The 24,644-nt window shown below is 44.3% G+C and overlaps 1 long non-coding RNA gene across 1 annotated transcript in view; it reads right to left on the reverse strand.

Annotated features, from left to right (window-relative positions):
* Positions 1–24,190, reverse strand: part of LOC138301965 (uncharacterized) — a 31,504-nt gene extending 7,314 nt beyond the window's left edge. Inside the window, exons 1-2 of the long non-coding RNA XR_011205187.1 lie at positions 23,994–24,190; positions 19,152–19,324 (exon numbers count right to left, since the gene is read on the reverse strand). This is a non-coding gene — a long non-coding RNA (uncharacterized lncRNA). The remainder of the gene's footprint in view (positions 1–19,151; positions 19,325–23,993) is intronic.
* Between the last annotated feature and the right edge of the window lie 454 nt (positions 24,191–24,644).

The raw sequence follows: 24,644 nt of genomic DNA on the forward strand, positions 1-24,644 counted from the left end.
GTATTCAATATCCGAGTATTTTAGCAACCTTCCAGGATGAGAGAGAAAGTCTGCAGTACAATTTTAAGCTTAGAAATCCAAGTTATTTGTTTCGTTTTTATAAGCTTTGAATTATATCTTTTCCCCTTGTTCCTTCGTTTTTATCCCCTTTAAAAAAGGAAGCAGTGTTGCCAAACAAACAAAGTTCCGAATGTGTGTTTCTTAATTAACAGACGATTTCTGTTGCATCGTGATCGCATTATCCAAAAGCCATGAATCGGAAAGTTACATTGCATTGCAGAGTCTCCTTTCGTAACTTTCGATTTTAAGGGAGCGTCGTTCAAGTCCACATTTCCCCACATTGTAAACTGTGCACAGTATATGTTAAGCTAATGTGCATTATGAGGTAAACGTGGAATGTAAAACCGATGGTATCCAGAGGGCAAACAGCATTTATTAGTGAAGAATTCAGAGAAAGAAATACCGTTTTGTCTTGATGCTCTGACTTTGTTTTCAAGGGAGTGTCAATAAACTCTGCGGCAGTAAGAGCTCTTCATCCTGACTTCGATCGAAATAAACGATAAGGCGAGTCTTACTTGAAGTTTTTCCAGCTTCTATAGCTTCCGGTGGGGTTCCGATTAGGTATTTTTGGCTCTTTTGAGCTATTTGACGGGGAAAAAAGCATGTTTGGTCCCCTTCTTTGTCCTCGTTCTGTCCGGCTTTAAAAGTAAGCTGCCATCTTCCGCGGCGCTTGGCTCCACCCCCTCTGGTGAATTCTTGCAAGTCGTTATCTGAGGAAAAGCCCACAGGAGAGACCCTAAATAGCCCTCAGTGGAGGATTGGCCACCTAGTGAGGTAAGCTCTGACGCGCTGCCCAGACCCCAGGAGGGCAGAAGCCTGTCTGTGGGTTGGCAGCAGCGGTAGCTTAAGAGAAAACCCCAGAGAGCTGGTTTGGCAGTACCCGGGGTCCATGCTGGAGCCCCAGGGATGCATGGGATTGGCACCCCAATACCAGCTTTGGCATGCGGGGGACAATTCCATAATCTTAGACATGTTACATGGCCATATTCAGAGTTACCATTGTGAAGCTACTTATAGGTATTGACCTATATGTAGTGCACGCATGTAATCGTGTCCCCGCACTCACAAGGTTGGGGGAAATCGCCCTGAACTATGTGGGGGCACTTTGGCTAGTGCCAGGGTGCCCTCACACTTAGTAACTTTGCACCTAACCTTCACTAAGTGATGGTTAGACATATAGGTGACTTATAAGTTACTTAAGTGCAGTGTAAAATGGCTGTGAAATAACGTGGACGTTATCTCCCTCAGGCTGCAGTGGCAGTCCTGTGTAAGAATTGTCTGAGCTCCCTATGGGTGGCAAAAGAAATGCTGCAGCCCATAGGGATCTCCTGGAACCCCAATACCCTGGGTACATAGGTACCATATACTAGGGAACTATAAGGGTGTTCCAGTGTGCCAATTAGAATTGGTAAAAATGGTCACTAGCCTATAGTGACAATTTTAAAGACAGAGAGAGCATAAGCACTGAGGTTCTGATTAGCAGAGCCTCAGTGACACAGTTAGTCACTACACAGGGACACACATTCAGGACACAAACTATGAGCACTGGGGCCCTGGCTAGCAGGATCCCAGTGAGAAGGCAAAAACAAACTGACATACAAGTAAAAATGGGGGGTAACATGCCAGGCAAGATGGTACTTTCCTACAGTTGGCAATGTTTTCTCCTTGACAAGGAGTGTTCCCAGACTTAACTAATGTACTCAGTACATTAGGATCATTTTGATGAGTATCATTCGGGCTTCAAACAAGGCTACACCACAGAAAATGCATTGCTCCACTTTGATGATGATGATGCACTTGACATTCTTATTCCCAGCAATTCCTGTCTGTCTACTTGTGCTTCTGGACTTACTCGCTGCACTCAGTATGGTGGATCACTTCATGCTCATCAGAATTCTAAAAGAATGTATGGCTATTTATGGCATATTTCTCAAATAGTGTGACCCACACCTTTCAAACCAGTCACAGCAGATCAGAATTGATAACTGTCTCTTAAGTCTGTTTGTGCTGAGGCAGGTTGTCCAATAAGGTTCCATTCTGGCTTCTACTCATTAACCTATGTGGGGAGGCCTGTGGTATCCTACTTAATTACTCAGCGATCCGCTGTTATCAGTACACCGATCAAACACAGACAAATCTCAAGACCTTGTCCCTCAATTAGATTCTACTTCTTGCTTAGACATTACATGATGTTCAGGATTGTATCACCTCTTACAATTTGAAACTTAAACCTCTAAAGCCTAGATTTCTATTTATTTCAGTTATCCAAACAATTGACCTTAAATGTCCAATTCTGGGTTGATGTTTGTGGCATACCTGACTGCAAGCCGGATATCATTGACAAATCCAAATCTCTAGGAATCATTATTGACAACTGACTCAACCTTCAAACACAAATCAGTGCTGTTCGTAAGGGTGTGCGTATCCAATTGTATCTTTTTTCAGGAATTTGTCAGTTCAAACCTAAATCTGATGTTAGGACTTGTGCCTAACCGGCATGCTGTCAAGGATTGATTTTGGCAAGTCTCTGTTGGCTACGCTTCCTAAAGTGCTCCTGAACACCTTGAAATTGGTGCCACAATCTGCGGCTAATTTTGATTTAGAATGTAAGAGATTTGATTATGTCACACCGGTGCTATTAACTCTTCAGTGGGTACCTACAGAAAGTAGAGCTTTCTAAAAGACAGTGCACATTATCCACATGGCTCTCTGTTACTGCAAGCCGTTGGCATCTTTAGCAAAATTGAAAAGGTCTGGTGAGTCCAGATCTCTACAAAGCTTGGACACAGTAGTTTTGGATCCTACAGCTTTCAAAATGGAACATACTAAAGTAGTGCGACCAGAATCTGCAACTCTCTACACACAGGTCTTTTTTTCAGTCTTTTTAATTGCCTGTCTTCATCCCTCCACCCTCTTTCTCTTACTCATCTGTTTCTCTTGTTTCCCATTTTGCCTACACTGCACCTTTGCTTACGATTATATTCTTCTATTTAGATTTGCATAACACATACACATTCCAATTCCTCTTCTCTATACTTGCGTGCACATCAGGATTGTCACCCAACTCAAGGTAATGACATGATTTTGTCTTCTGGTCTCTTGATATACTCCCCTTCATGTTCCCTTTTTAATGCCACTTTGTGTTTAGGTATAGTATTGCATTGTGTTTTTTTAAGCTAACACTTTTTCTCATATTCGTGCTACCTAATACTGTATAAATAAAACATGGTAACCTATGTTAAATGATGACGTTAGTGGATGGGTCATATCTTTGTTACTTTTTGATATGCCAAAGTGAGCAGACTATTACGAGGAAGGGCACCTGCTCACTCAACAAGAGAGAAAGTACCAATTGGAGCACTGAATGCAAATGAGCTACTACAAGGCCTCTGCAAAGCAGTAAGGTGGAGGAAATTCTATAACTTTACAATTGCTTTGTATTGTACTTGCATTTATACAGCTCTTACTGCCCCCTGACGCGGTATTGAAGTGCTTTACCCCGGGCAGCACACTGCTCCAGAGGCCTTGATTAGGGAGTAATTCAGTGGGTATTGTTGGTTATTAGGATTAGTCTTGTGTTCTTTAGGAAATCATTCCATGATTTAATTCTAGTTTCTTTGTGGTACATTAAAATAGTAAGCATTAGCAGTTTGGGTAGTGGAGTTATGCGAGTTCATGAAGATGGTGGAAATAAAAGATGAGCTACAGGAAATTAGGTATTGTTAGGTTGCAGGGGTATGATTTTCAAAGGAGGAGAGGTTGTTGTGATCTTTAAAGTGAAGTGTGGGAAATTTGCAGAAATACAATAAAAGAGATTGAAACACACAAGCATGTGACTTTGAGTAGGCTATGATCAGAGAGAGGAGGCATGTGGAGGATGGAAAGAAAGGAAAGGGTCATTCGGAATTAAAAAAGGAGAGGCAACAATCAGAATTGTCCAGCCAAGGTCAATTTTTAATGAAGGGTTTTAGGATTACAATGAAGGCTTTTTGTTATTGCATTCAATCTGAGAACAGCTTGCTACCACTGGACTACCTCTTCATCAAGGACAGCTGATCAACTCAGGTGTTGGATGGGTAAAGTACTGTTAGGATGAGTATATATGGAAATATTGAGAGATTTAGGCAGTACCCAGAGGAAGCAGTATGCTCATGATCATAGCAGCATGACAGAATGTACAGGATAAATGATGCAAACTTTGAAATGGAGAATTGGCAGAGGCTGCAGTCGATGTCGTCTGGTGTTCACCCTTAAAGAACAATACACTATTGTTTGCATGTTGACTCTGGTCAGGTCTCTTCTGTGGAGCCTACAAAAAATTAATGGCAGCTAGGCATTCATTGTAACAAGCATTACTACTATCCCTGCAAATGCAGAAGCTAGATACACCTGTTAGCTAATGAAAACGTTTAAGTCCTTTTTTTAGACATTGGCAGGGTACAAGGGTATAAAAATCTTTATTCGACTTTCAACAAGTCATAAAAGACATAACAGTCATAAAAGATCTCCAATTATGATGCGTGCATACAATTCAATGATAAAAAAGAAGAAAAAAAAAAAAAGTCAAGGAGATAAGATAAAATAGTAATAATAATAATAACAAGATGTAAAAGCACACAACACAGAGTCAGTCTAATATATCAATAAATAAAAAAATAAAAACCTTATAAAAAAATGAGTTACAATTCAATCACCTCCTCCATAGATTTCCTTATCTTTAATACAGAACATAAAAAATTAGCTAGGATTCCGCACACCTCTAAAGAAGATAGTGACTGGAGACAGACATAGGCTGTGCGACACTGGGGGAGATTAATTGACCTTAGAAGCGGAACAACTAGACGCTTCCTCTGGTAGGCGTAGAAATTACAGAATAAAACCACATGAATTGTAGATTGAAGTGTTTTTGCATCACAGGGACATGGTTTTAACACAGTGGACCAATCGTTCATATTTGGGAATGAGACTAGACGGTGGAATGTGTCTAGTCTAAATCTTGTGAGAACGTAACGGTGGCGAGGAAGTACCATGTTTGCCAAATACGGCTGCATACCCTCAGCCGTCAAAATTATTTGATTATAAATGACTGAGGTTTTTTTTTATTCCACCTCCCATCGTATGTCTTCTAGATAGTTTAGTGCCAAGATACTCAGGTCCTTCCTGGATATCTTCTGCAAAGAGACTGGGTTTGTGTAGTAGTCTTGCTTGCCCATTTTTTCAAAAAAGGTCATGATGTGTTTTAACCATGGTACCCTTGATATGTATAATGATTTCGTACAGTCGGTCAGGATAGCCTTGTTAAAACTGGTGTGTTCCGAAGTCCAGACTTTGTGCCATAGTAGTAGTGGCTGAATCTTTATCAAGTCTGTGATGTAGGGAACCCCGAGTTCCGAATGTGTGACATACGATGAGGTGCCTTTTGGTACCCTCAGCAAATGCCGTAGGAAGTCATTTTCCACTGTCTGCACTAAATCACAGTTTGTATGTCCCCAAATTCCAGCCCCGTACGTAACGGCCAGAATACACTTAGCTTTATAGATCTTTATCATGTTAGGTGGTGTAATCCCCCCAAGTCTTTTGAAGAAGAGTCGAAGTGCCATCGTTGTTTTGGTCAGGTGTACTCTCTTCATCTTCCTGCAGTTGGCCCAGGAACCCAGCTTATCAAATGTTATGCCCAGGTATGAAAAGGTTTGCGTGATTTCGACCTTGCTATCTAGAATGGTGGTGTTATAAGTCTTGCCGCGCTTCCTTCCGCAGTTCATGATGAAGGTTTTAGAGCGATTGACAGTGAGTCCCAGCTGTGTCATGTATGTAATACAGGTTGTTAGAAGTTTCTGGAGAGCTATTGGTGTTCTGGCCATTAGTACTGCGTCGTCTGCGTAAAGTAATGCTGGGACAGGTTGCTTATCTATTTGTGGTACATCTTTTCACCTAGTGGCCAATTCTTTGTCTAGATTGTTTATATACATTGAGAACAGAAACGGTGCGAGAACGCAACCTTGGCGCACTCCTCTGTGTAGACCAAAGGGGCGAGTACATTCCCCTTTTAGGCCGTACCTCACTCTTGCTCTGCACCCTGTGTACATTTCGCGAATAAATTGAATTAGGGCTGGTTCCACCCCCGTGCTTTTTAAGATGTCCCACAATTTGTCATGGATTACGCAGTCGAAAGCTGATGATAAGTCAATAAAGGCCAGGTACAAATTGCCTGTTCTAATCTTAGTATACTTTGCGATGATGAGACTTAGATTTAGACTTTGTTCCACTGTTCCGATTCCTTTCCGGAATCCATACTGGACCGGAGATAGAACATTCTTTTCCTCTGCCCATAATTGCAGCCTATTCAGGATTATTCTCCCTGCTAGTTTAGCTGATGTGTCCAGCAGGGAAATTGGCCTGTAACAGGCTGGATTAAGGCGGTCACCCTTTTTGTATATTGGAATTATGTTGGAGACTCTCCAAGATGGTAGGGGTCCGCATGTGCAGATGGCCCTCAACGTCTGTGTCAGTACAGGACCCCACAGCTCAATATTGGCCTTAAATATATCGATCAGAAAGCCATCAGGGCCTGGCGCTTTCCCTGGTTTGCTTTCGTTTATAGCTTCCTCTACTTCCTGAAGGCTAAATTGGGGGGTTATATCTAGGCGCGGACCTTCCTGGTGGTCGTGGTCATGCGTATGGTCTAATAAATCACTCGTCAGTGAATATATATTAGAGAAATGTGCTACCCACTCTTCTTCGGAGATGGCGATTTCCATCCTAGGAGTGTCTCTGTCCCCTAACACAGGGGAATTTATTGTCTGCCAGAAAAGTATATTATCTTTCTTGCGGCTTGCTATATGGAGGGTTTCCCACAGATTTGTTTTTTTAGACAATTTCCTTTCCTTTATTGCTGTCTTATATTCCTGTCTGCGTTTGCGTATGTCACTCACACATCTTTTTGGGGCATTTAGGGCCTTTTTCAATCTCTTGTGTGCTTGGGTGCAGTTATGGTCAAACCATCCGTACGTCCTTTTTTTCCCTATCTTGCTGCTTCTAATAGTGAGGGCTTCTTTTATGGTTTGGGTGATCATCGTAAACGCACTTAGACATTGACCTGGGTGTGGGTTCTCTCTTAAGCAGTCTGCGAAAGCATATTTACATTGGCATATAACCTGTTTTAATAAAGACTTGGGATCTGTCTGAGACCACTTCATAGTGTATCCATTGCACGGCACCAGTTCAATGTCATCTATCAGTGTGATGCTGTCTTCCCTAGCTGCTAAAGGGAGGGATAGTAGGAGATTTATGCTCTGGGGGTAGTGATCACTAATTGCGATGTCGTGCAAGGTATAGTTTGTAAGATGGTGTGCGAAGTGAGTGGACATTAGGACATAATCGATCACTGTGTTTGCGCCCCTTCCATTATACGTTGGTTTGAAGTGTGATTTGTTCAAGAATAGTTCATTTACAAAGGATAGGTTATAGGTTTGAGCTAGCAAATTCATTTAATCTCCTTGGATGTTATGAGAGAAGTGGAGGCTTGCACCTATACCTTCTGAGTCCCATCCACATATCTTATCTGAATTTTCTTTACACGGGTGGACGTTAAAATCACCACCCCATATCAGTAGGATCTCACGGTTATTTTTCCACCAATTTTTTTAAGTCATTTCCCATTTTCACGAGAGTATTGGAAAATTCTCCTGGAGGAGCGTTATTATAAAAATTAATAATGACCAGGTGGGTATTGTGATCTAAGTCACTCTCAATAATTTGGTAGTATGGGCTCATAAATTGCATCACTAGATTCTGTAAGGGCAGCTTATTAGAGATATATGTACACAGTCCCCCTTTAGGTCTACCATACCTTGACTGCTCAGCAGGGGTGTGGAATGTTTTATAGCCATTTAGATGGACAGGGGTTAGAAGCCACGTCTCCTGTAGGCAAACACATAGATAGTCTTCTAAAAAGTTAACCCAGATCTCGTTACCTAACTTGTTAGCTAGACCTGCAATGTTCCAGAATAATAAGACTATTTCAGGTTTCTGGTTAGGATTCTGTTGAAACTTGCAGGACCGGTTCTTTGGGGAAAGAGGGGGAATGTTGCCCATAGTGGTATTTGGTATATTACTAGATTCATCATTGCCCTGGCTTAGATGAGGTAATGTCTCATTCCTTATAGAAACCGATTTATGTGATGTATCTTCCTTTTGTAGTTCCATCCCTGGTCTGTATTTTATCTGTACATCTCTATCATGGAGAGCTAGCTGTTTCATGACCAGTCAGTCTATATTTTTCAGCGTTGAAAGGGGAAAAAATCTATTGCATATTTTAGACAAGTCTGGGCTAGATGAGGATGCTACAGCTCTCTGTAAGCAGGTGGAATTGTTCCCCTCTGGTCTTTGATAAAAATATCCCAATGGTAATAGCGAGATTCCTTGTAAAGTAGGATGTCTGGCTCCCAAATCAAGAAAAATCCTGTTCACTAAATGTGGTGAGCCAAAAGAAAGGACCACGCAGTCTCCCATCAGCGCTTTCCTACTGGTTCCTATCCATTTAATTCTTCTGACCATTTTTATATCATCAAAAAGAGTCCTCACCATTCCAGGGCTCATACGGGCCCCGATCCAATTAAGGGCCTTATTTCTTAAGGCTGTCCAAGTTTCTCGTTGTTGGCCATCTATCGGTGGGACATTAGCCAGGACCACGACATATGGTGTAGCCTCCAGGGGAAGATGTAACAAGTCACTAGGGGGGTAAGCGAGATTCGGCGATCTAGGCCTGCTATTTATATTTCTCCCTGGATTTAAATGGGGATTGGTATTTGCTGTCCTGCGCGTAGCACTGCTCGCTGTCTTGCATAAAGTGGGATTTAGAACTTTTTTATCTAAAGGAAAATTATGAGGTAAAAGTGAGGGTTGGTTATGTTGGTTCATAGAAGAAGCTTTTGGGTGAGGTTGGGGCTCATTCTGGGAGTCAACGTTTCGATGTGTACTACTTGGCCAGTTAAGCGGAGTGGATTGTGTGTTGTTCTCGTGTTCTAAGGACCGCAATGTGTTTCCGGGATCCTTACTTGTAGGATGCGTGTCTTCCTGTTGTAAGGACTTTATTGTTTCAAGGCCTGCCTCAAGACTAGACTCCACCCCCTTTAGGCGCTCCGACACTGAGTCCAGAGTGACTCCGATAGATAATTTCAATGAGTTTACTGTCTCGTGGAGTTTTATGAGGAGTGATCGAACAGTATCTCCTGCTATGTAAACCTTGGTTTTGAGTGGCCGTCCCCAGGTTCACTAGGTGGGGAGTTATGTTGCGGTGGTGCAGACCCTGATGAATCACGAGATTGCTCTTTAGATAATGACATTTTCCCTTCAACTGTAGCAATTTGCTTATCTATCATTCCCATCGCCCCAGAGATGTATTTTAATATAGATGAACTGTCTTTTAAGTTTGTTGAAATGTTTAATTTTGAGTGCTTCCTTTTGCCCATAATTTACGTAGTTGCCGGTAGCTCGGAGAGCTGTATTCGTGTGTCTAAAGCAAAATCCTTTAATATAAAGGAAAAAAGAGGGCTCTAGTTGCTAGGGGGCCGGCTTAAAACACAGAGGTACAGGGGTACAGAGGGGGGGCCCAGACCAATCTCTTTCCGTTGATGACAGGCGAGGGACAGAGGGTTCCTTCGTGCAATGGGCCTTTCGGCCGGTCCAGATAAAAAGTTGGATTTAGAGGGCTCCTGCCCCCTCAGCAAAACGCAGCGTGACAGTTATAGGGAAGGTTTGAGAGGCAAGGAGAACAAACAGAGCGTCACAGTACCTTCAGGCAGCCCTGTGTTCGTAGATGTCCAGTCCAGAGATTTTTTTGGAGAGATGTCAGGGGGGTGGCCCTGCCCTGCCCCTTCCTGGCAATGACGGGCAAGGACGGGCCCGCCCTTGGCCCGTGCTTTGCCCGGGCTACGCCCACGCGCGTCCCTCGACGGCGGGAACGCTGATCAGTTTTAAAGGGCTCCTGCCCTATCAGGGACGGGTGCAGCGCTTCCCGCGACGGCGGGAGCGCGATTTGAAAATTAAAGGGCTCCTGCCCTGCCCAACTCCGGTGCAGCGCTTCCCGCGATGGCGGGAACGCTGATCAGTTTTAAAGGGCTCCTGCCCTATCAGGGACGGGTGCAGCACTTCCCGCGACGGCGGGAGCGCGATTTGAAAATTAAAGGGCTCCTGCCCTGCCCAACTCCGGTGCAGCGCGGTACATTGACTTTCAGGAGTTAGTGGGTTCGAACAGTCAATCTTACTGTTGGAGATTGGTGAGGGAGAGACTACTCCATCACCTTTGCTGTCATACTTCTATGAAGGCCGACAGAGTATGGGCCATCTAAGGTTTGGCTGCCTGTTCAATTTAGAGTGGGCCGTCGAACGGCCTGTTGTCCTCTCCCTTTTTGCCATGAAAAACATTTAAAAAACAAACAGTAAAATGTTTAAATGACCTCTACACCATGTGAAAAAATACTCCTATGGTGTGGGGGTCATTAGTTTTTCTTTTTTTTTTTAAAACAAAAGCCATCTTTGGGAAGCCAATGTCTAAAACTGCCTACAGGGCTGGTGGACTGCTCTAGATTTGGCAGGCAGAGCACCCTTGGTATGGTGGGAGTAAAGTACTTTGCGATCACGATGGACTTACCTAGGTCCTACAATCTCCAATTCAGCCCCTTTGCCTGTCCATAAAAAGAAGTTAGACTGTTATGCTATTTAAAAATAGGCAGTAACCGTACAAAGTTCCATGGTTACTATTTCCTTTGGATTCTTAAAGTAAATATAGCTCTACTGCCTTCTAAGCTAAGCTGGAGAGTGGAGGAGTGTATGCAAGAAATCCTGTGTAAAGTTGTATTAATTTAACCTAGAATTTAACTGAGCATGCAGTCTGCTTTCTAATTGCACATGGAAGGCAGATGGCGGTGGGGGAACCTCATGCAGTGCTACACAGTCCTTAAGAGGTGGAATTCAGGCATGCTCACTGTCAGTCAACTTGCCTCAATGCAAAAGTTTGCGCTAATGCTGGACAGGCATGCTGAAGACAGAGAATGACACTGCCCTTGATAACTATAGCATGCGTGAAGGGGAGAGGGCACAGTCCAGCTTCAGGTCATTGCTTTGGGGATTTCAGCTGGGCTTTCGGGTATTACTTCAGGGAGGAAGTTCATAGGGATGACTGGTGCCAACCACAGGGTCACACACGGTCTCACACCAGTGGGGATATAGTGGCTTACAACAGTGACGTCCCCCGAAGTAGTGCCTCTCCTTGGGTCATACATAGACCCTGTCCATGCATTACTAAGAGCGTGTTGCTCAAGGGTTCAATTTTGGGTCGTATTTGGTCATTTTCATACTTAGCATCGCCAACCACTTCATGTTAGCATAGACACATGCAATCAAGCAAGTGCAAGGCAAGTTCTAAGAAGACAAGGTAGTCTACCCACCCTCTCAGGAAGGCTCAGCAATTTGGATTGTCAGTGCAACAATTCTCTCTCTGGTTTAGTCCTTTCTTTACAAGAGTGTGAAGAGCATCAGTGAGGCCAAAGGTAAGCAAGACGTGATTGGTTCTGTCCAGTTACCATCTTCAGTTGTCCAGTTGAATTCACAGTTCACCCCAAATATTTTGAGGAATCAATACATGCAGAGTGCATTTCTTTTTTAAGGTATTCACATCCCCAATGCAAATATTTGTGGGTGAAATTGCCACCATGCTACTTTTTTTATTCCAGTTAAACAGTTTCTGTTTTCACCACACAGCACAGGATGTGGGGTGGGGTATCAGCGCAGATGTTTCTATAAAGTGTATATTTTACTACAACACCAGTAAAAAGTCTGTGTCTCAGTGTTACTCGCTCTCAGACCACACCTTGGCCGGCTAGATTTGCTCATAGTTTTAGCAGGAGCACAAAGGTTCCTGGGAATGTCCATTGTAAACCAGACAGTCAATTGCATTGGGATGGGGATAGGGGACTAAAGGAGCAGCGTTTGAGACCATGCTGAAAAGGGGAAGGCAGTCATCTCTGACTACCAGGATATTTATTTACTTGGGTGGTGGGGTCCACAACTTGAGCCACCTTTCCCTGATGAAAAATAGAAAACGTTGCACGCTACACCCATGAATATACGTTAGCTGCCAGAGGTGAACGTAAAGACTCCTCAAATATTGACTAGAGTTGAAAAGACCTGAGTGAGGTATATAGCTACTCTATTATATCTGTTTCAATATATTTAGGATACTAATTCCTGAAGGTTCTTACCTTGACGACTAGGAATATTACAGCATATTAATCTAAGTTACCAGAAAAATTTGCCATCATTGTACCCAACTAATTTGATCAACTTTGGTAGGCTGAAAGATGGAATTAGCAATGCTGAGATTTGAACCTGTGATGTGGAGGTCCCTGAATGAACATTTAGAACATTGAGCTGTCCTATAAATCAAGTATTACATTTTGAACCAAATATATTTTATTCTACAGATGTTGCAAACCACATAGTAATAGAATAAATCTTTTTTAATACCTAGTGGACCTGAGGAAGGTGACATAAAAATGAATATAGCCACTGAAATGTGCAGTTGTGTGGAAGAAATTTACATGTACTCTCCCGAGTTGGTGCTAAAGTGAAGTTCTTGATTGATGTGTGAATTGTTATGAATGAATGAAAGATGTGAATGATGTGTATGCCCGAGATGTGGTGTGGGGTTTGCTACAACGAATATCGTTTTAACATTGATCTAGCTGTGAAATATTGCCATTTATACACATTTTGTGTTCTGCACTGAGATATAAAATGTATATATGTTATAAAATATGTAAATAATCAAGTCACTGTTGCTGTAGATTGTGTAGAGGTGGGCATTCCAACACATTAACAGAGAGAGATGAGCCAGAACCGTGCGAAGGGCCTGGACTGGCCCTAAAAGCCAAAAATGTTTTTGTAGAGGGCACTTTCTGAGCTTAGGTGCTTGAAAGTACTCTTATTTGTGATAATGAAGAAAAAAGAGGCTTTGTGATATAAAATATTTGCTTAGGCTCACACGGGGAAGCCGGGATTGACCCCACAAATTTTCTGGTTTCACATTTAGCAATTCAGCTACTAGATCTATTTGTCTCTTCTGTTTTACATCAAAGGTTAGTGCTTTGTCTTTAATTTTTGGCACATGAGGGTAGAACGTTGGGGCAGGTAGTTTCCACATGAAAGCTCAGCTCGTTTTTGGCTTGAGATGACCTCGAGGTGAGCCATAACCAGACATCTGGCTAGAGATTTCAGTAGCTCACCCATCTCTAAGAATGTGCCTGGGATTGCACAGTGACCTACCTGAAGATGTATGTGGGTCACAGCAGGGCCTAGGGCATGGATCTGATTGGCCTCTTTTTGTCACTCACTCCACATCAGCGTGCCACATGCAGGGCTTTAAGTGGGTCAGATCCTGCTAGGTCAGATGTGGTAGTTATTAAAAACGGATACTCTTTACATGCAAAATTCCCAACAACAACTGTAAAATGCCTTGAGGTAATCCATAACAACAAGACCACCCCTAATATACATTACATTTTAATTTTATCCTGCATTGCCTATTCCCTTGTATTTTTCATATTTTCTATTTCTATAGTGTTTTCATGCAACAGATAACTATTTTATGCAAACTAAATAGCGTCTAAGTGTCTGGATGAGTTCTGGTTGTGAATGAGTGTTTATGATGGGACACAAATGGATCTGAAGAGGAGTTTGATGGCAGTGTGAATTTCTTACAGGGCCTGCCAGTGGGTCAAAAAGGTGTTCAGACTTCATGCATGTGCAATCTGGACTACTAAAAGACCAGCTGTCACTGCCTGTGACTGCCTTATCTGATCTGCTGATGTTAGGTATGGGCTTGTGCTAGCCTGCTCTCCGGGCCTACATTGCTCTGGGGAAGAACAGGACTAGAATTGACAACATTTTCCAGACTGTCACACAGAGGCTGTACTCTAGCTGGCTGTACTTTTCCAAATCATTTTAAGCTTGCTCTAACCCTGTCCATCACCACCGTTCAATAGTCCCAGCCCACCCTATTTTTTTTTTTTGTTGGACACACCCCATTGTTTGTTGGGAAATCTCACCCTCACACACCCCTAACATTATTAGTTAAGCTACACCCCTTGGAGAAAATGGTCCAGTGTAGACAGCTGATTGAATTTTCAAGGCTTAGAAGGTTGAATGTTAGTGAATGCAAACAATGTAAAAATGGCAGGATGGCTTGGAGTTGGCTAGAAAGAGATTCTCATATTGGAAAACTAAACCTTTAATGGGCACATAATAGGCTGAAAACAGTAGTACAGAATTAGATTGTCAGTGCAAAGAGTGCGAGCTTAGAAGCAGCACAAAGCTGAGATGGAGGGTGAAGTATGGCTTTATTCAGTAGATGATTGTTAGAAATGGGGTTTCTGGTTAGCTAGGTATGCACCTCAGCCAGGCAGAAACCACTGCTCTAATCAGGAAAAGAGAGCTACACACCAAGATAACCCCCTGCTCACCTCCTTGGTAGCGTGGCACAAGCAGTCAGGCTTATCCAAGAGGCAATGTGTAAAGCATTTGTACAACAAACACAACACATGTGACACAATAAATACACCACAAAGAAAACTCTGCAACCAGTTATATAAAAATAAACTGTATTGCATAAAACATCATCAGACTAAAACAACATGTTTCAGTAATACCTTACTACACAAGCAGTTGTCAGCACATCACACAGGTTACTAGTACTCTGCGAACGAAAGCAGTAGTCAGGTAAACACATAGGTTACTAGCATCCTGCAACACAAGCAGTAGTCAGGTCATCATCATGAGTACACGTAAAAGAGAAACATTCCCATATTGCATGTGTACTAGAGCATTTCCTGCCCACTGCATACAAGGTAGACCCTGAAAATATGCATGTTCCCACCCCACATGGCAAGCAAAACATGTAGCATTAATCAGATCATAAAAAAGTGCAGTCATATACTGAGGGCTACAGTACCATGGTGCAGCGTAAATTTTGTAAGAACCACCAACAATACCTTCCTTCCACATGAAGGTTGCAGCACCTCAGTGCTCCTTTTATAAGATGTATGGTAATGGAAGCACACACTGCCCAGCAAAAGTTGCTTCTCTGTTCCTATTACACAGGGGGCGTATTTTACCTCCAGTAGGAAGGAGGTCTCTGTCGTGGTTCCGCCCCAGCCCTGCCCCTTCCTGCTACAACAAAAGAGCCCAGACTGCCCCCAGGGGTATCGGACTGTGGGGGAGCCTTCCGTGAGCTGGCCAGAGCAATACTTTTAAGGGGGGTGGCAGCTGCCCACGAACATGCGGTGCAACAGCCCTTGGCTGTGTGGCTCCTGCCGCCAAAGAAACTGAGGGAATCACCCTCAACAATCGGGGCCCCCGCGTCAGGGAGAAATGCTCCTGGAATTAGGTCCCAGTACGGGGGCACACACGCGGCTCTCTTCCTATTTTTGAGACCTTCCTAGGCCTCCCGCGTGGGGCCGAACGCCAGTCACCCATCGACACCTGCCCTTGTCTTAGATGCCGCTGCGAGGCACTGGTGGCTTCTGAGCAAGCTGTGTCCTACTCAGGGGTGCCTCCGGGACCCTCCAGGGCCTCACGGGCTGCATCCCTCCCTCTCTAGGGAGTCCACCTGTGACTTCGGGGCTAGCCAGCTCCTTTTCTTTTTCTTCAACCGGGCCGCTGCGTTGATCACACACATGTAGGTGCCTGCTTGTGCCCTGGGGGCACAAACGGGTGAGCGTTTCACTACCGCTCAACGAGAGGTTACGGGGGGCTCCTCTCTGTCTTTCCTGCGGCGTGTGGGAAAGACCACCACCACTGGGACATGGGCAGCTTTCCTTGCACCTGGGCAAGACTTAAAGCAAAAGCGCTCCTCACGCGCTCTAAAGAAGAGAAAGGGAGCTTTTTCCAAGCTCCTAGTGCGCACAGGAATCAAGTGCTCTTCACACGCTGAGGCCCCTAAAGCGCTCTCCACAAGAGCCAGGGGGGCAATCCACTTGTGCCCATCAGGAAACAGCACAGACACAACACCAATACTGGGGAGATAAGGGGCACACCACCCAGCCACTGGAGATCACTGGGGAAACACAGGGCAGAGGGTAAGCAACGGGCCAGCTCACCAGGGTCCTTGCAGAATAAGTGGAAGTCCCTCTGAGGCTTAGCAGACCCCAGGTCAGCACATCACAAGTCAGTTTCAGTGGCGGTTCCTTGCAGCATCACAGTCCTCCTCCAGCAGCATCTGGTGCCAAGTCCAAACAGTGTCCATCGGTGTCTAAAAATGTGGGAGACAACACCTGTACTTATATACATATTGCTCTCCTTCCACAAAGGGTGGGGAGGTGGTTCCAACAAGCACTATCCGGTTCCAGGAATGTCCCCATCTCCTCCAGCACTGGCTCCAGACATCAGTAGGGCGTAAACTAGCCCTTTGAGTGAGAATAGGGCACAGCCTTTACAGGTGCATGTGTGCCCCGCCTCTACCTCTCCCAGCCCATGAAGACCGCTCAGCATGCAGATGTCTTGCTGTCTGAAAAGTATGCAGAAAGCCCAGCTGTCACTCTTCCTGAGACATGGATTGGAGTCAAGCTGCAAAAGCACCAGAGTTATAAGCACAGAGAAATGCCCCCATTTACTAAAAGTGGCATTTCTACAATGGTAATACAAATACGCCTAAACCAGTAAGCATAATTTCTCACTACCATTCCAAACATACTAAACATGCCCATGCTATTCCTCATCAATCAGAATCCTCTTAGACATATGTCCTACCTTTTACATACACAGCACCCTGCCCATAGGGCTAACTAGGGCCTACCTTAGGTGTGACTTAGGTATAGTAAAAAGGGAGTTTAGGCCTTAGCAAGTAGTTTGACTTGACAAATCAGTGTGGCAGTGAATTGCGCACGCAGGCCCTGCAGTGGCAGGCCTGAGACATGTTTGAAAGGCTATTTCTGTGGGAGGCACAATCTGTGCTACAGGCCCTCTATTAGCATTTAATTTACAAGCCCTGGGTATATGGTATACCACTTTACAAAGAACCTACAGGTAAAATAAATAAGCCAATCAGGTGTCAACCAATTATACCAAGTTGTAGGGAGAGCACATGCACTTCAGCATTGACTAGCAGTGATAAAGTGCCCAGAGTACTAACGCCAACAAAAAAGTGTCAAAAAAATAGGTGGAGTAAGTTAAATGTTTGGGGATGACCCTACAAAAAGGGTCAGGTCCAACAATGATAACTTATACTCAGCCCTTTGGTTGACTAAGAGCCACCCTTCATCTTATTTGCACTAAAATAGGTGTGTGCATGTAGAGGTCGAAAAATACTCTTGTACACAGTTAATGATTTTATCAAGTGAAGCGGAACAGATCTCTAGCTTCCTCATCTTTAGAATAATGATCAAAGCTTTTGCAGTCAGGAAAAGGAAAGGAGTCCAATCTCTCTAATATTAAGTATTTGGCACCCAGTGGTGTAGAAAGTAGAGGATGTAAAGAACTTAAGTCTGAAGTTTCAGAAAGGGGCATGGCGAATGTAATAGGGGTGTTGCTTAAACATTTCTGCGATTTCCATAGTGCTCCACCCGAACAGTATTTTGGTACCTCTCTGAGCTTTCTGGTATTGTATTCAGATATTTACCACAACAACTGACGCACACCTGAAGCCAGCCAAGACTATTGCCTTTCTAAAATTATTTACTTGTAAATAATTTTTAAACTGCTTTAATTATGAGATTGTTAATTAAATATTACTGAGGCCTGAGGAAGGGGACCTTCAGAGTGTCTCAGTTACTCCCAATATACACACTCAATGCTAGACATGTATGCCCTTTTTCTCTCATCATCCCCATCCATATGTTACACCTCATCTCTTTCCTCTTCAGCACCCTTTTACTCTCTGCTGAATGCAATTCCTTGCATCTCCTCACTTTACTACCCCCAAACAAACAACACTCCAATATATTTTTTTGACTTTCGCCTTGTCATTATGTTCACAGCTGTGTACCGCCTTCACAAACGTTTGCACAAAGTCAAAAGTGCAACTGTAATATATGAACAGTGTGCTGTGCTCTCTGCAGAGAGGCCACGGATGGGATGACCATCTGTTATGAACATCTGTCTGACCCACTGACGGTCACTGTGAGAAGTTGCACTGCCTTCAGCCTCAACTCCAAATCTCTCAATCGTGGCCTGTTGTAAACACATGGAGGTCACTCGGTTCATAACATGCACTATACAAGAGTAACAAACTATGTGAAAAAATGCAGCAACATATCATCCTGGAAATAGCAATCACTCTTAGGGAATGCAAAAGTAAGGTTAAGTTGAAGCAAAACATGTGCAACAAACAGGAATTAAATCTCTTGTATAGAGTACCTTAGCGTTTTTCACTTTCATTGTTCAGAAATAACTCAGGGCCTGATTATGATCTTGGAGGATGGGATACTTTCTTTCCTCCTCCACCCCTCCATTACTCCAGTCAATCTAACTAACAAACTCTCATATCCGTGGCTCAAATTAACTCATAATAATACTAAAACTGTGCTCATATTTCCCGATACTAATCCATCACTAATTCTTGTTGGGTTCCGGAGTAGTGTGCTACTCGCCAAAAAAGCGCTTCAGCACCTAGTCAGGGGTAGTAAGCTATAAAAATACTATTACAATACAATACTTTGTCATAAACATGACCGCTATTCAGTCTGCCATATTACGATCTCCATTAGAATATTATGAGATCATAATATTGTGGATGGGATTGCCAAGAATTTTAGATTCCATCAAGGACACGGAGGCGAGGATTATGCTTCTCTTTCTTCACTGTTTATTTTTACAGCAGCCAGTCATATTAGACTTTAAATAAAACTACATTACCCATGACCACCTATATCCACCTGACCAACCGTAGAGGGGTAGCCCTATAAAACCTCCTTACAACATACTAGCTTCCTCTTTTTTTGCTCTCTTCTAATGAAAGAAACAGTCTCAAAACAAGAGCAGTCCAAGGTCCTGCAACGGCAAGACCCCCAACTGTCTTAGAACATCCGAGATCAACCTACCATCCTGGAACCATAACCAGAAGATTCCTGACAGCACACAGGAGTTTGACCATTGAAGACGAACATGGGATCAGCCACTGAAGAACTGGAACATGGAGGTGGATATTCTTCCCTCCCAGAACTGGAGGGCATCATTTACGGGATCAGCCAATGACTTCAGGTAGCACTTGTCCCTGATGGATACAAAAGAACCAGTAAGCCAAATCTTAGTTAGAACCAGCATATAACTGGGGGGAGGAGGGGGTCAAGGTCATAAAAAAACATTACCATGCACATATTGTATTGTGTGCAAGAATTTCAACAATAATCATGACATTGACTGTCTCCTGGGTGGGATAATCCTCGCCTCTGTGCCCTTAATAGAATCTAAAATTCTTGACGTGATAGCTAGAACATTTTGCATTCTATGGCAGGACCAGAGGCTTTGTATTAAGCTAGTTCAAAGCTGATTGACCACTTCATAAGCTACATCAACACTGGGTTTATGGTAGAAAACTTTAAAATTAGAATCAGAGGACCAGTCTGCTGCAGCCCTGATATCTTCCAAACGTGAACCTGTGGAAAAAGCCTTGGAGGCCACAGCCCCACAAACTGAGTGTGCCCCAAAACGAGTCACATCAATACCTGTCTCACATAACCGCCATCTAACCCAACAGGCAAACGTGGCCGAAGAGACCGGGTGGAAAGGTTTTTGCAGAGAAATAAGCAATTGACCTGATGAATCTTGTCTAAATTCATGTGTACAGTCCTCATAAACTGTAAGGCAATGCACATCACACAATTTGCTATTATGAGGCAAAGCAGGATAAGCAATACAACAAGATGCAGTTTTTGTATGTTTTGAAATGGAAAAAGACTCTCTTGTGGGAGTAAAGACTCTACCTCTAATGTGCAAGGCCTTCACATTAGAAACCCACCTGCAAGAATCCAGGCATTGAAGCATTGTCAATTTGGCAGACAGTTGTTTACGGGACGGATCCTCATTGCATGGCCAATTCCTAATGAATCTCAACACTACATTCACGCCCCAAAAGTATTTAGGCTAAGGCAATTTCACCATTTGAATGCCTTTAAGCAATTTACAGATTAATGGATGTTCCCCAACAGGTCTACCCTGGACATGGAAATGCCCAGCCGAAATAGCAGAGCGAAAATTACTAACAGTCCTATAGGCCAAACCTTGAGTGGCTAAGTCCGAAAGGAATTTCGCTATGTCATGAACCTCTGTCCCCATGGGATCCACACCCTGTTCACTGCACCAATGAACCTATTTTCCCCAGGCCTGTTCATATTGCTTAGGAGTAGAGGGGGCCCAGGATTGTGATGTGAAAAACATCACCAGGTCCGAAACTCCCTGCATTTGCCAGCATCTCCAGAAAGTCTCCACCCCATGAGGGACAACAGACCCTGAACAATCAAGGGGTGCGAGAGACCCATGGGATCTATGAGAAGGTCCTGGAAGAACGGGATCTGGACTGGGAGATTGCAGGACAAGGCCATTGCTGAACGAAACCATGACCGAGCTTTTCAACAAGGGGTCACTAAGACCATCTTCCCACCCAGTCTCTGTAGTTGGCAGATGACCCTCAGGACTATAGAGAATTGAGGAAACGCATACAGAAGGCCCCGTGACCATAACTGAGGAAAAGCGTCCAACACCGCCGCTAGAGGGTCGGGTCTCCAGTTGAAAAATGTTGGTAGCTGAGTGATCAGATGAGAGGCAAAGAGTTCTATTGTGCATGGCCCCCAACAAACAGTCAGTGCCTAAAACACTCTGGACAGAATCTTCCAGTCACTGGAGTTGTGGAGGAAGCGTGAGTTCCAGTCTGCTGTCACATTATTTCTGCCCTGGATGTACTCCACTACCACTGAGATCTGGTGATTGAGACAGTAATGCCAGAAATCCTTCACTATCACTGCCAATAGACGGGATCTGGAACCCCCCAAACGCTTGATGCATCGAACCGTCTACACATTGTCCATCTTGAGCAGAATGCAACAGTGATCCTTCAGGGGAGACAGAGATTTGATTGCAAAGGCTCTGGCAAGTAGTTCCAGGCAATTCATGTGATATTGGAGTTCTTCTGGGGACCACCTGCCCTCTGTCTCCACTGGACGACAGCGTGCCCCCCCAGCTCCACCAGCTGGCATCTGACTCTATGATCTCCTCCGGAACAGATGCGAATATCCACCTGCCGTTCCACACATCCATGTGAGAGAGCCACCAGGAGATCTCTGTCTTGGCCTCCTCAGAACAGTCTGCTCCGAATATTTCAGGCCCTTCTGAAAATGTAAAATCTTCAAACGCTGAAGGGGTCCAGAAAGATCGCCTGAATTGAGGATGCCAGGACAGGCTAAGATTCACAATGATATAGTCGTAGAGGCAAGGGCTCTCCTCAACTCCTTCTTGATAGAGGACCATTTGGAAATAAATAACAGGAGCTGCACCTTGATGGAGTCTATCTGAAAACCTAATAGCTTGGGAAAGCAACGTGTGGGACTTGTCTGAGTTGATAACAAAACCTAGGTCTTGGAGTAGCTGAATTGACCACGAGAGGTGACAGACCAGTGTTTCTTTGTCCTGAGCCATTATCAGGATGGCGTCTAGATATATTATTATTCTCACTCCACGTTCTCTGAGATGCTGAGCCACCAGCCTCAGTAATACTGTGAAACACCACAGGGCTGAGGACAGACCAAATGGAAGGGCCTTGTACTCGTAGTAACGAGAACTCCACTGAAACTGGAGAAACCTCTTGTGGGGAGCGTAAAACGGAACTGAAAGATTTGTCGTCTTTTAAGTCAAGACACACAAGCCAATCACCCTGCTTTAAAAGATCTCTGAGTAAGTGTATGCCTTCCATTTTGAAATGATGATACACCATCCATGAACTGAAATGCTTGTGATTTAGAACTAATCCTGCTTCCCCACCTTTCATTTGCACCAAGAATATTGTGCTTAAAAACGCTCGGGCTGGGACAACGTTTCTGCGATGGCCTGTTTCTGAAGTAGCCTACTGAATTTCTTTCCTCACTAAGACACGTTCTGATTGGGAAAAAAGGAGAGGCAGTGGAGGGCATGTTTGAATGGGATGAGAATAGAACTCCAGACAAAACCCATGCACTGTCTGAAGGACCAATAGATCTTGTGTGATGGTTACCCACTTTTCCAAAAAGAGACAAATTTGTCCCCTCCGAGGAGGGTATAATTGTCACCTGTAATAGTAGCATCGGATGTATTGCTGTTTCCGCCTCTATAGCCTCCTCTAGAGGCATGCCAGAGGCCTCCTCAATAATGGGACGGATAGAAGTTTGAACTGGAATTGCCATATGCACCTCCTCTTACTCTCTGATGAGTTGCCCATGAAACCTGGTAGTATCTCGGCACGGCACCCGGCCTGAATTGCTCGGCTCTGGCAAAAAGAGAGCTGTTCAACACTTTTTTGATGGAGCACTGAGCCTTATCAAAAGCTGCGACAATAAGTGGCCACATATTTACTCAAATCCTTTACGAATATTTCGCCAAACAGAAAATCGTTGGCCAAGGTACCTGCCTCAGTAAAGGCCAATTCCACTAATTTGGGGTCTAGTCGCATCAGAAAAGTCTGTCTCCACTCTGTGGACATTGTGCAATTTGCATTGCCTAAGAGGCTTATTGCCCCTTGTTCCCATTCTAGGATGACCTCTGGATCGAGGGGGAATTAGACTCTTTAGCCTGGACTGCCAGATCCAGAATTTTTGTAAGGGGTCTGGAGAGATCTGAAAGCTTGTCTTGACAACCACGCTAGGTATGGTCCAACCCTTTCTTCAGATCCTTAGCAAATTTCCTCAAGAAGGTTGTCATGTTCTGGCGTGTCTGCCACTTTCCTCTGGAGGTCAGGGTGAGGGCATTCCGCTCGTAGGGTGCATTTGTACTGTCTATCTTGCACATAGTGTGCAACTTCCATACAAGGGGCCCACTCCGTGGATCAAGGATGAACAATGTTCTACGGCCAAATAAGAGATTCCGGCCGCTGTGCCCTGGAATGTCAGAAGAGAGATGGTGCGCCTTGCGCTTTTTCTTACAGAGGGCAGAATCTTTCTGCGACCCCTGAGGTGATTTATCAGCATCCAAGGAGGAAGCACGATCATAAACCTCCTGAGTTTGATGAGGTTGTTGAGAAAATTCAGCAGCAACTCCCTGAGGAGCCAGTCTTCATATTTATGGTCATGCAGAACTGAAGCAGCCAGATGCACCAGTACCTCTGCCGAGGAAGATCCACTTGCACGCTGTCTCAGGGAGGGATCCGAGACATTTAGCGTCATTTGAGGGATCAAGCTTGTCTGGCTGGAGTCACCCAATAATTCTTGTCTGCCATAATGAACCAGAGGCTGAGTAAATGGCTTAAGGGCCTTTCATGTGGTATCCCAGTGCCTCCACAAGCCTCTCCTCCATGTGGTGCATATGGGGCATTCCAGTATCATCTTGGTACTTCTCATCTTCATCATTAGTGTAGTACGCCAGTGCCCATAGGCTGATGAGTGGAAGAGGTTTGGGGGCGGTGGGGGGGTTTTGGCGGGGGACAGGACTCGGCCCCACAGCAGGTGAACCGGCCAAATAATGATCAGCAGTGCAAACAATGCTGTGCCATTAAATGTTTATTGTGGTGGGAGCCACCTTCTAAAACGTTATTTCTCTGCCAATTAGGAGTGGCAGCAGTCACAGAAGAATTTTCCCCTGGGACGGACCCTAAAAGGTGTTGTTCTGCCCCGTCGGGCCAGGGACCTTAAGCTGATCTGTCGAGACACGCACTGCATGAAGAGCCGATCAGAACATAAAATGTCCGAATTGGTTTTACGCACCTGCACGATATGGGCAATCAAAAGAGGACAGCGTCCTCATGTAAAACGGAGTGCCAAACCTCCGAAGGTCCTGGTCCCGCTCCTCTTTAGTGCTCGTGCATCGCAACCTTAGCGCAAGGGCAATGAAGACAAAACCAAGCATTTGATCAGTATGACATCAAAACATAATGTTAATTAGAAAAAGAGACACTTATCTAGGCTGCTGCAGCAGCAAATAAAGATGAAGGTAGTATGTTGTAAGTAAGTTTTATAGGGCTATGGCTCTATGGTTGGGCAGGTGGATATAGGTGGTCATGGGTATTGTAGTTTAAAAAAAAAGTCTAATATGATTGGCTGCTGTAAAAATAAACAGTGAAGAAAGAGAAGCACAATCCGAAGCCTCCGGTCCTGTCATAGAATCAACCCATCCGCCAAGATCGTAATTAGGCCTTCAGTGTTTTCATTGCCCATTTTTACTTACTACCAGTCTCAGACACGGAGGAACCGGGCCCACTTAAAGTCCCACACTTGTGTTTGTTTTGGTGATGTTCTAAGGTACAGCTATGCTGAAGGGTGGGAGGGCTTCTCCTTCCATTCCACCACTACCGGTGCTAGTGAGTGGGAGAAAAGAGGGGTGGGATTGGGAATCCTTGTTGCATGCACCACCATATT

This window comes from Pleurodeles waltl, chromosome 6 (genome assembly GCF_031143425.1).
Source record: "Pleurodeles waltl isolate 20211129_DDA chromosome 6, aPleWal1.hap1.20221129, whole genome shotgun sequence".
Taxonomy (NCBI): domain Eukaryota; kingdom Metazoa; phylum Chordata; class Amphibia; order Caudata; family Salamandridae; genus Pleurodeles; species Pleurodeles waltl.